Below are 13,813 nucleotides of genomic sequence, written 5' to 3'. Positions count from 1 at the left end.
GTGTATTAGAATGAATAGCTGAGAAGGATTTATTGATGTTTTTCCTCTGTATATATCATTGTGTTAATGTATCCTGAGAGAGGGAGGCTATAGCTGCCAAGCCCGCTCTTTTCTTTTTGAAATGTGTCCCCCCTGACCTGAGGCAGCCCACAGTTAGTCTCCTGTATTCCCAGTGGATTCCTGAAAGCATCATACCATCTCTTTGGTGGGTCGCAGTGTGAGTATTGGGGTAATCAGAGATGTGCATCCCATTACCCAGTTTAATCCTATGACGCATTGATGGAAAAGCTGCACATTATTAGACTTCAGATGAATGTGAACCGAGGGCCATTCTGCAAACTACCTGGCCATTATTTTCAACGTCACAGAAACAAGGGAAGTCTGAAAACTTGCACTGGTTAATTTTAAAGTTAACTTGCCACAGCCTAGAGCTTTCTGGGATGAGAATCACCATTGAGAGAATACATAGAGCAGGTTGTCCTGGGGGCCTGCCTCAAGGGAATGGTCTTGGTTGTTAATGGAAGTGAGACGACCCAGACCACTGTGGGTGGGAGCATTCCATAGATGGGGTTCCTGACTGCGTAAGACTGAAGAAAATAATCAAGCAGGCAGCATCAGTGCATCAATGTGTCTGCTTCTCTCGGCCCTTCACGGCGGATTGATGGTCCGCTGCCCGGGCTCCTCCATCACCTTCCCTGATACGACGGACTATGACTTGGAATTGTAAGCAGAATAAACACTTTCCTTCCTATGTGGTTTTTTTTTTTTTTTTTTTTTTTTTTTGGTCAGGATATTTTTATCCCAGCAACAAAAATGAAACTAGAACATCTGTCATGGCTGAGAGGAACCTCAGGAGCCATGGTGACACACACAGGTGGCATTCGGGAGAGTCCCGGAACAGGAATTCTAAGGACTGGAATGAAATGTGGCCAGGCATGAGTTGGTAGTAATTTTCCGGTCTTCGGTTAGTTATTGCAGATGTAAAACACAATATTCATAATAAAATGAATGTAGTATATCTAAGAAAGTATATTTTTAAGAAATTTTCTGTGGCTTTAAAGCTATTTTGAACCAAATGTTTTTGTTTCTAAAAATAATCTGTAACCAAGCACAGGCAGGTGTGTACGACAGCAGAATTCCACAAAACAAAACATGTTCCCCAGCATTTCTAACCATGGGGAACCCCACAGGTTGCAATGACAGCATACATGATCTGAGGAAGAACGTATCTTTGTTTCCACACATGTGTGTCTTGTCCTCTGGGTCTCACCATGCAGGGTTTTGAAGCTATAAGAATAATTAATACATCAGATATTATCTGAGATTTCATTTAACCCCCGTGAACTTCGGTGTATGAATACAGAATGTGACACGGAGAGCTGGGCACCTTGCCCTTCCTGTAGAGATGATTTGCTCTCTTCCTTTGAGCGTATGGATTTGATCAACATTGTGAATAGTTTTGGCCACACTAAGCCCAGATTCCCACTTAGAAGATGACCCCTTAAGTGTTTATTCTTCATTTATTTGTGATAATCTGTAACTATCTGCACATGCCTAACATCAAATACAGTAAAAGATATCAAAGAAACTAGTTGGGATGCTGCTTTTTGTTCTGTGCTTTGGAGATAAGATACATAGGAGGCTTTGAAGATTCGGACCTGCATCAGTGTCAGGATTCGTTTTTATTTAACTTGACGCATGCAACCCCGCATTACCTCTGAAGAGGAAATAGCAACTGAAGAATTGCCTTGATCAGATTGGCCTTTGGGAATGTCATGGAGGCATTGTCATGATTGATAACAGCTGTGGGAGGGTCCAGCCCTTTGTGGGAAGTACCATCCATCCCTTGAGAGATGGCCCAGGTCTGCATAAGAAAACTAGCTCAGCATAAGCCAGTGAGTGAGCCACCAAATAGTGTTCCTTCATGGCATCTGCTTGACTTTCTGCCCTGAAGTCCTTCAATGATGGACTATGACTTGCAAGTATAAGATGACATGAACCCTTCCCTCCCCTAAGATGCCTTGCTCTGGTGTTTGTCACAGGACCTGAGAGCAAGCTAGAACAGTTGCTGTTGCTATGATAGAATCCTCTGACCTCAAACTTAGAGGGAAAAGGCATTATTTTGACTTACAGTTCCAGAGGACATACAGTTCCATCATAGTGGCAAGTCATGGAAGCATGGGTGTAAAGCCAGCTTAACTGTCAGGAAGCAGAGAGATCAGAGTTCATCAACACACAGGAAGCAGAAAGAGATGACAGGAGGTGGAGCTAGGTTATAAAATCTCAAAGCCCAGCCCCTGTGATGAACTCTCCCAGAAAGACCAACCTCCTCTAGGTTCTAGAAGGCCACCAATGGGGACCAACTGTTCAAATGCATGAGATTATGGATGACATTTCTCAGTCAAACGAGGGCAAGGCCATATATTAAGATCTTGTGTCCCATTTGAGTTGACCTTTGAAAAGAGAGGCAGGGATCAATTTCCAGTCCTCAAGGGGAATAACATCAATGATAAATAATAATAAAAACTGCCTGGCAGTGGTGGCACATGTCTGCAATCCCAGTACTCAGGAGGCAGAGGCAAATGTATCTCTGTGAGTTAAAGGCCAGCCTGATTTACAAAGCAAGATCCAGGACAACCAGAGCTGTTACACAGGGAAACCCTGTCTTGAAAAAACAACCAACCAAACAAACAAACAAACAAAAAAACTGGTAGAATTTGAGGTTGCTATATGTTTAGAAGAAGAACGAATTCAAAAACATGGGTTCCTCTATTTACTTCTGCTTTGTAGTTGGGGTAGAAAATGGAAAGAAATATACATATTCTGATAACCCATGCCTCATCCCTGAGTGGTACTGATGGTTCAAGTGGAATTTTACATACACCATTTTAAGCAACTAACCTTTAACAACCACCTAGATGTGAAGTTGTGTGCTTGGTATTGACTATAAATACAAAATATGCTCTCTCAGCCATGAAAGTATTCATGTTTTGATCTGAATGATTCTGCTTGATCTGCAGATATTGATTTGAGCCTTGCCCAGCCTTGGGGGTCCAGGAAGTATCCTGGAGTATCTCCAGGAAGATAAGTAAACATGGGAGGAAACAGACCTAAATATAAAGCCTAAGCCCCCAACTTCCATGAACAACACATTGCAGCTAAGAAAGATGTAGAGATGTAGAAGCAAGGCTGGTAGAAAGGATGAAGTGCTGGCTAGTAGACAGGTCCTTAGATTGGGAGCTGAGAGATGAGTTGATCATCTAGACCCCTTTCAGTTTACACAATGGAGGAGTGCCATGATTAATTTGTCAACTTAATAGAATTGAAAAGCACCTATGGCAGTTGAAGTGTGTCTGTGAGAACTACCTGAAGAAGTAAGTCCACTCTTGACTGTTGGCAGTACATGGCATGGGATGGGATCCTAAACTAAATAAAAAGAAGAGAGACAGCCAGTTAACCATTGGCATTCCCCTTTCTCTGTTCCTGGCTGGTACCATGAGGAAGTTACTCCTATTCCCATACCTGCTCCACCAAGAAGGATTATATTCCTCTGATCTGTGAAAACATCTTGCTCCCTTAACTATTTATGGTCAAGTATTTGGTCATATCAATGTCAAAGTTTACACACACGCTGACTAGATGCTCCACTTGAACGCCTGATAAACACACTTGAGGACTCCTGATAAAAATTTCAGGAAATGAGTTCTACTCAACAAATAAAATGGATTATGAAACTAAACAAAAATTCTCCAAACAGTAAATAAAAATGGCTAGTAAACATGGGAACATTTTCAACTACCAGGTTCCCTCAGCTATCAGGGAAAGCTGACAACACTACTCTAAGATCCCATTGCACCCCAGTGAGAATGGCCTGGATGTGGCCAAGGGGGAACCCTAATAAACTGCCAATGGGAGTTTCATGAAGCAAGCCACTTTAGAAATAAGTCTGGAGGTTTCTCAAAACACCACAAGCAGAATCACATGACCCAGCTGTACTACTACTGGCCATATACCCAAAGGACTTTATACCCTACTACCGAGACAATTGCTCATCCCAGTTCACTGCTGCTCTGTTCACAATAACTAGGAAATTGAATCAGCTTAAATGAATATTAACTTAGGAATGGATTTTTTTAAATATGGTAAATATACAGAATGGAATATTAATCGATCATAAAGAAAAATAAGATCATTAAATTGGACATGAATCATGAATCTTAACAATTCTTCCTTTCTAGCTATGCAGAACATAGACACATGGCCAGCCCTAGCCGTAGGGAGACTGAAAAATGGAGTATACTCATCTAAATGATTGTGCATCCAGCTAGTAACTAATGGCTTTATTATAGAGGACTGGGTAGGGTGTATTCTGAGGGAATGATCCTATGCTGCCTGCCATGGCGCATGCTTTAAGACTAAGGTGGTCATGGGGTTGAGGGTTTATCACAGCAGAGTAACTGCTTATCATATGCAAGGCATAGGTTTGATCTCCAGAACTCCAAAAAAGTTCTTTATGCACATAGACACACACACACACACACACACACACACACACACACACGCACGCACACACACACGCACATGATCATGCATAAGCACACTTACATGTGCATGCACACACACATGAATGCACACACACACACACACAATTCTCCTTCCAAATAGTGTGTATTCAGATCTTTGATTTACTAAACATTTTTAAAAGTAACACAAACCTATAAAACCAAATTTTGTCTTTCTAGGCAAAATTTCAGTCAGAGCTGGGACAACAAGCTCACCTTTTTAAAAATGGAAATTTTTTGTATTAAACTAAGGAAAGGATGTTGTGTTCTCTGACTTGACAATTCCAGAAGATATCAACATGTCCTGCTATGTACAATTTTATTAGTGGAATAATAACACTAACACTACACACACACACACACACACACACACACACACACACACACACACACACACACTGCTCACCAGTATGACAGTAAACGAAAAGGCAGCAAGGCAAAGAGGTTCACTTGTGCCTTTGCTGAGGTCTTCCTTGGTCATTTGTCCAGGAAGCATTAGGGCTCTCCATGAAACATGTGACCAGCATTTTGACTTTGCACATGTGTCTCATGATGGGTATCATATGGTGTGAGTTTGTTCTGAGGACAGGAAAGGAGAGTTTAGATTATAGATGCAGGCTCAGAGCCCGCCTCCCTCTCAGTGCCTCTCCAAGGTCGAGTCCATGAGGTAACTCAGTCTAAGAACCTGGGAGAGGTAATCTTGTACTGTGCAAATCTTGGCTTTCTACATCAACTATTTGTTAGCCAGTTAAATACATGGACAAAATATATTTAGTATCTATGATAGAAAAATTATCTTAATTATCACGTACTACAATTTTCAGAATAAATAGGATCACATACAATATATATTCATATTGTAAATATATGTAAATATATATTCTATCTGTAAAACATTACCAGAAATGTCGGAAACATACTCAGATGACTGATGAAGTGTGGATTCCTGAAATGGACCAAAATATTATATAATTAGTGAACACAGTAACACATAACCTTTTTGGGTAGATGATCACTTAAAAATGTTTTGTTTGTAGAAGATAAGCATGTTGACTTTTTCCCAAATCTTGACAATTAGTAATGAAAGGAGATACACCCCCCAAGGAGAACACATGGCGTGTTTTTCTGCCCTAATAAGACAAACAGGAAACCCAATACCAAACAGGATGCTGTGAAGATGATTAACCTTGCAAGCCTCCATCAAGCAAACAGCCATCTCTGTAATAACTGAAATTTGATTTGCCATGAATTCTTTTTTTTTTCACCAGTGAAAAGAGCTGAAGTTGTTTTCAGTAGATAAATACATATTTCTTCAGCACAAATATTGTTAAATTAGACTTTTCACTGTTGGGCTCATCTTAATAAACGTAGCCTGCACATAAGAACTAGAGATTCTGACAGAGACATTTGTTTCTCTTTTAGGTAGGAATGATGTTGGTTGGCTCTTAGCACCATTTGATAGGTGGGGTGTGGGAGTGGAGGAGAAAGGAAAGGGAGGACAGTAGGAAATGTGTCTATCAGAGAAGGAAATACTGCTAAGTCATTTAAAGGGTTTTATTTCTCTTTGGATGTGCTAGGAGAAGACATGGAGGTGGGAAGGCATGGAGGTGGGAAGACATGGAGGTGGGAAGACATGGAGGTGGGAAGGCATGGAGGTGGGAAGACATGGAGGTGGGAAGACATGGAGGTGGGAAGGCATGGAGGTGGGAAGACATGGAGGTGGGAAGACATGGAGGTGGGAAGGCGTGGGAGGTGGGAAGACATGGAGGTGGGAAGGCATGGAGGTGGGAAGACATGGAGGTGGGAAGGCATGGGAGGTGGGAAGACATGGAGGTGGGAAGGCATGGAGGTGGGAAGGCATGGGAGATGGGAAGGCATGGCGATGAGAAGGCATGGAGGTGGGAAGACATGGAGTTGGGAAGACATGGAGGTGGGAAGGCATGGAGGTGGGAAGACATGGAGGTGGGAAGGCATGGAGGTGGGAAGGCATGAAAAGCAGGCAGTCCAGAGATACCAGTTACAGGTGCAGATGGAAAAATGTCTTGGCTTTCCATCTGTGATTTCTCGCAGAAAACCAGCTCCCTTATGCTGCTTTGAAGATGATTGGAGCAAGCCTCTATCACTCTTTCCCAGTCATGATCTTTTGTGTTTGCCATGTTTTGTTGGCTCTATTTGCACTACACAGTTCCAAGGAAACAATGAACATGTCCTGTTTGAAACAGCTGCTGATGCTCTTCTATCCAGTTGAGATTTACCACACCCGACAATCCACGCCATTTGTATCCTTTGAATGCTGACAAAATGAAATTAGTTAAAAAAAAATAAATATGCCATATATCCAAGCAGTTTTTAAAATGCACTCAGTGTGGTTGTTATTAAATAAATTAAGACCCTGAAATCCCAAACTATGGGTAGATTTAAATCAATGTGTCCTCACCAGATGCTCATAACTTGTGTGAAACAGTGAGGAGGACACACAGTGGGGTGCATGGAACCCTGAGTTTTCAGCTTTCTTGGTGAGACTTACTCTTTGCTAATTTAAATGTATCAAGAAGCACCCAAAGCAATAATAATTCTCCTGTTTGAGGTGTCAAGGTCACAGGGACTCAGGGTCCCCAGAGAGCAGATCTTACCCAGGAAGCTTGCTCCCAGGACTTGTGGGCAAGGCTGTCCTTTCTTTGCTTGTCCTAAACCTACCTTCTTAATGAAGTGTGACTCTTACTAACAGAGTATTGATTTTTCCATGTCCTGTTTTTATCAAGTGCCCATCAAAACACCATCACTGTAGGCACCTGCCACAGAAGCAGCCCAATGACTCAGCCACAAGGACTTTGTGTTCCCACTCAATGACTATGTGGTCTGTTTTCACCAAGCCTGACATTGTGTTTACATCCTACCAAGCTGCAGATGAGTACTGCATGCAGACAAAATGAATTGACTCTATCCCCATTAATTTCAGGATTTGAAGGCTGATGCTCTTTGTCCTTACCATACAGCAATCATCAGTGGTAAGGGAGAGTGACGTAACCGATGTGGATAACCAAATATTTTGCCTGTGGAAATGAAAGTCAACCTAAGCAGGCAAATGCTCTCCCTGCCCAGCACAGATGCTGACAATGTCCATCATGCAATGGCATGTGATCACACTCAACCTCGCATCCTACGGGTGTCACTTCCTGTATCTATGTGACAGAAGAAGAAATGCAGACAATGATGACCAGCTCGTTTTCCTGGTTGCTTTACATCCACATAACCATGGTAAGACAACAGGACCATGGGAAAGAAAAAGAGTTACTATTTCAGATCTACTAATATTCGATTAACTAAACGTTATAATACTATACAAAAGATAAAGTTTTAGATTCAATGTCAGGAAGTATTTGATGAATAGAATGGCCCCTGAAAGGATGGCAAAGGTCCCCCAGTCACAGCATTTCAAATTAGGCCTAAGCCATAAAACAGAAGCAGAGCTTCTGTCTATATCTGAATTTCCCTTTGGTCTTCTTCAGCTAGATCATGAAATGCTGAGCAAAACCATTCTCTTGATGCTGAGTGACATGAAGATTGTTGACAGTGATGTTGTTCTGGTCTTATTTGAGCTTTTTTTTTTTTTTTTTTGTAAGCGGTTCTTCTTGCAACATGCTTCAAAATAGTGCTTCTTCAGAATTTAGGAAATAGGGGGTTTTAACAAAAAATACCGTGCCACCAAAAGTTCCTTTTATTCTTATACCCTAATTTGATATCCTTTACAGCTTTTAAATTGACCTGTGAGACAAGATTTCTCCTTTCCTGACAGGACCCCTAAAAAGACCCCAGAAACGTAGTTTGTCTCAATAGACATCAAAACAGCATCACCCAAGGAACACACCCTGTGTGTGGCTCTGTGTTCTTATTGGGTGATATGTGGCTCTTTACATATGAAGGCTCGTGGTTCACATCACAAACAATTCTTTTTTTGTAAAGCAAAAAGGTTCTATCTGTTTCACTTTCCATGTTAGTCTATCTGTAAAGGAGTCAGTATTTGCTTAGGTTTAAAGACCTATACAGCATAGATATACAAGACAAAAAGTTGATATCCTCTTGCCAGACACCATCTGCACTCCACGGTGTATGCCATTTTACAGCTTATTCTCAATCATCGCAGGAATGTAGAGTGTGTTGTTAGTTTGGACAGAATCACTCTATTGACAGTGTCCCGAAAGCTGAGTTTTTCCACTAGCGACATACTTTACACACTGTTCTTCAGGCTAAGGCATCTGGTCTAAGTAACATTCATAATTTTGGCTTTGTATGATTTTTTTTTATAAATTATTTATTTATTTTACATCCTGGCTGCAGTCTCCCCTCCCTCCTCTCCTCCTGGTACCCCACTCCGTTCCCAACCCCCAACCCACTCCTCCTCCTCTGTTTCTGTTTAGGAAAGGGCTGGTCTCCCCTGAGTATCAACAAAACATGGCATATCAAATTACAGTAAGACTAAGCCCCTCTCTGTGTATTAAGGCTGGACAAAGTGAACCAGTATGAAGAGTAGGGTCCCATAAGCCAGTAAAAGAGTTGGAGACAGTCACTGTTCCCACTGTTAGGAGATTCAAAAGAGGACCAAGCTACACAACTGTAACATATATGCAAAATACTTAGGTCAGTCCCATGTAGGCTCCCTGGTTCAGCCACTTTGGAAGTCAGTGTGGTAGTTTCTCAGAAAACTGGGAATCAACCACCACAAGACCCAGCTATACCACTCTTGGGCATATACCCAAACGATGCTCAATTGTACCACAAGGACATTAGCTCAACCATGTTCATAGCAGCACTATTTGTAATAGCCAGAACCTGTAATAGACAAAACCTATATGTCCCTCAACTGAGGAGTAAAGAAAATGTTATATATTTACACAGTGGAGTATTACTCTGCTGTTAAAAACAAGGACAATGAGTAATTTGAAGGCAAATGGATGGAACTAGAAAAATCATCCTAAGGGAGGCAACCCAGAGCAGCAAAGACAAAGACGGTATGTCCTCACTGATAAGTGGATATTAGCTGTAAAACAAAGGATAACTATGCTACAATCTACAGACCCAGGGGGACTAGGTAACAAGGAGGGTTCCTGGGGGACGCACAGATCTCCCTGGGAAGGGAAATGGAAGAGATTTCTTGAGTGGACTGAGGGAAAGTGAGGATGGAAACATCAGTGGTCAGTCTGAGAGGACAGACGGGGAAAGTGCTGAAAGAGACTACTGGATGGGAGGGGGCGTTTCAGGGTCAGGTAAAACCCAGGCGCTAGGGAAGCTCCCAGGAATCTAAAAACATGATCCCAGCTAAGACTCTTAGAAATAGCAACTGTGTAACCTGAACTGGTCATCTCCTGTGACCAGATTGGTTCCTAGCCCAGCTGTCATCAAAGAGGCTCCATCCAGCCACTGATGGAAACAGAGGCAGACCCACAACCAAACATTAGATAGAGTTTGGAGAATCCTGAAGAAGGGGAGAAAGGATTGTAGGAGCCAGAGAGGTCAAGGACACCAGAAGAAAACTCACAGAATCAACTAATCTGGGCTCATGAAGGCTCACAGAGAATGATTATTCTTAAATTAAGCTTTTTCTAATTTCCATATTTACAAACAATGTTATATCCTTTGTGTATCTTGCACATAAATATAACCATTGAATAACATTATGTGCTACTTCTTATAGACGGGGCCTTTCTTTTTGCTCCTTGAAAATGTTATTTTATTTAATACCCACAACCTTCTTATGAACATATACTCTTATGATCCCTAGCCGTGAGTGAGGAAACAGACAGGGAGACACAAATTTACCTACTGATGGCATCAGCCCGGGAAACGTGCATAGAGCATCCTCTAATCATGGCGGTAGGTAGTGTGTCAGCCTGGGAACCGAGCACAGAGCGTGACTTCAATCATCTCGGTGTTCTTTCTCTCTGCAGCAGCAATATTTTTATTATTTGCTGTTTCTGATATTTGGACATTTTCATTAAATATTCTAATTAGAAATTATTCATTTATTTGAACATGACTGACTACCTAAAAGACAAAGAAATCTCGAAGTTGGAACTGTGAGTCTTGCTTACGGCTAGACTTGTATCAACCTTGAGTCTGTAGGTTGTACATTTTCTCCAAAGCCTACGAGAGCTGAAAAGTCAAATCCTGTATGTCACTCCCATCTCAACCACTTTATATGAGCACAGAAGCACAGAATTTTCCCAGTAAGTAAGGCAAGGCAGATGCTTACACACACATAAACACATTAGCATGTAAAAATGCAAGGTCTGCCCCTTGTGTTGTTAGAAAAGGCTACTAATTTCATCATTCTGGAAAGTCCTAATGTAAGATACACCTGAGTTGTAGAAAATATGCCACACCCACCCTTCCACCTGGGGAAAATTTTCTTCTTTTTATTAAGGAATTCTCTGTATGTGTGTGTCCTACAATGTGTACACAGTCTTTTCAGATGCAGTGAGTTTGGGAGCCTCTGAACACTAACCTCAATCTATGATAGTTGATGTGCGAGACAAGTTGTCAGAAGACAGCCTGTTCTAAGAGATCATTTCCATATAGAAATGACGGATCTTTCATGTTTATTAAAACTCCATCAGGAGCCCAAGGGATTCCTCCCAGGAAATACTGCTGGCGTGTGGCAGTGTGATTCATCTTATAGTATTGCCAACCAGTCTTCAATTGATGTTATGTCGCCATCGATGTCAAGAGGAGTGTGTGAGTCTGCATAGGAAGGTACCCTGTTTAAATGCCAGGACCTGTGCAGCAGGAGGTGCTTTGGTTGATGTGTGCCTAAGAGTTGATTATTCACAGGGTGCAGGGGTAGGGATGGTTTCCTAGCTTCTCTGTGCCATCTCCGTGGAGCTTGGTATTTTGAAAAGGTTTTGACATCTGCCTCTTGAGCAAACAGCACTACTCTTGGCTTGTCATACCAGTGGTTCTCAACCTGTGTGTCTCGACGCCCATGGAGGTTGCGTATCAGATATCCTGTGTATCAGATATTTACATGATGATTCATAATAGTAGCAAAATTATAGTTATGAAGTAGCAATGAAATAATTTTATGGTTGGCGGTCACCTCAACATGAGGAACTGTGTTTAAAGGTTGCAGTGTTAGGAAGGTTGAGAACCACTGGCTTATATCAAGTCTTCTTAAACATTTCCCAACTGTAGCCTCTTTTCATCTGAGAAAAATTTTATGTAGCTCTGGGTATATAGGTTTATACAATATACCTGTAGATAGCAAGAGAAACCAAACACTGACTGAGAAGTTGTAAAGAAATAATTTTTTTTTTTTTTTTGGTTTTTCGAGACAGGGTTTCTCTGTGTAGCTTTGCGCCTTTTCCTGGAACTCACTTGGTAGCCCAGGCTGACCTCGAACTCACAGAGATCCGCCTGGCTCTGCCTCCCGAGTGCTGGGATTAAAGGCGTGCGCCACCACCGCCCGGCTGTAAAGAAATAATTTAAAACTACTCTTTCGTATACATATCATTTTATCAGTCATTAAAGATGAAAGCAAATTTGTCTTAATAATGAGATGGGTGTGTTTGTTTACTTTTACATGAAGAATTAAATCTCACCTGAATATTTGACATTCCAGGACATAGAACATCTCTAACATTGCTCACAATCAATTACCGTTTTGATTTTAAAACCACCACAGATGAGAACACCACTTTGCATTAATACTTGGTGCAAAGTGGCAGAAGTACACTTAGGGCTATCTCAGAAGCTAGAAATTTTGTCCCAAGCTCAATCCAAAACTTGCTAACTTTTTGTCTTAATTTTTATGTGTGTTAGTGTTTTTGCCTGCATGTATGTCTATGTGAGGGTGTCAGATCCCCTGGAATTGGAGTTACAGACAGTTGTGAGCTGTCATGTGAGTGCTGGGAATTGAACCCAGGTCCTCTGGGAAAGCAGTCAGTGCTATTAACCATTGAGCCATCTCTCCAGCCCCCTGGCTAACTTTTTAATGAAATTGAGGCAGCCACTCAAATGGAAAGTATTAAAACAAAATATTCTGGGTAAATAACTCTTAATCTTTTAACCGATACAATCCAAACATAGACAAATTTGCTGCTTACATGCTGAGACATGATGGTAGTGAAATATTTTTTTTCTGTAATTAAACCTTAAGTTTCTATAGAAGCAGAATGATTTCTACATACACTGAAGTTACTAACACAAACTAGTCTTTAATCCGAGCCCAGGCGTTTCAGACAATGGCTATTTCAACAAACATGTATAAGTTATATATTCAGAACCAAGGCTGCAGTGAAGCCGTGCAACATCACATGGATGTCCCCTGCCAGAAATACCTTGAATTCATTGTACTTTTGATTCCTTTTTTTTTTTTAATTATTGCAAGCTCAGAAAACTTTCAATGCTGAAAAAAAATCATCACCCATATTCAGCTATAGAACCCCACAGGGGATCAAGATCCACAGTTTAAAAAGCCATGGCTTCAGAAAGATTGGGAGATCCAGAGGGCACAGGTGGCACCAAGGGTGGCACCAAGTGCCGTCCAGACACAACAGGACTGATGAACATAGGAACTTACACTGTGGCAATGTGCAGGGAGTCTGCTAGGTTCAAGGCAGATGGGTCCCATCTCTGAGAAGGGGAAGTGAACACGAGCTCCCATCTCTCATCAAGAAGCTATCCCCAACCGACAACCGCTTGCAAAGGAAAAATTAGTTTTCTACAATGGAGTATCACTGGGTATATAAACCACACTTAAGGGTAGGCCCAATGCCCCGAAGTAATTGGAAAATACAAAATGAATTCAATGGTGTTTTTGTAGACTTTTGTGTCCTATGTCTGTCTTTGGACACTGTTTTGTCTTACCACGCTTTTGATTGTATATTATGGGTTCCTAGTTCAGGTTTTTATAGGTTTTATTGTGTATGTGTGTGCATGTGTGTTTCTTGTGCTTTTTACTTGTTTTTTATTCTTATTTGTTTAGGGTTTTTTTTTTATTTGCCTGTTTGTCTTCCAAAGAGGGAGAGAATAAGGTGTGGAGTTGGATGGGTGAAGAGATCTGGGAGGAGTTGGGTGAGGTGAAACAGTGATCAGAATATACTGTATGAATATAATTTATCTTCAAAAATATAAAGTAAAATTAAAACATAAAAGCTGTGGTTAAGATGACACATTTCTGGATGTTTTAAGAGCATCTCACTGTCCATTTCCTTCAATTTTCAGCTCAGCAAGCATTGTGCACTTAATTCTCTAAT

This window comes from Peromyscus leucopus, chromosome 19 (genome assembly GCF_004664715.2).
Source record: "Peromyscus leucopus breed LL Stock chromosome 19, UCI_PerLeu_2.1, whole genome shotgun sequence".
Lineage (NCBI taxonomy): Eukaryota > Metazoa > Chordata > Mammalia > Rodentia > Cricetidae > Peromyscus > Peromyscus leucopus.
Note: the sequence above shows the minus strand (reverse complement) of the source record.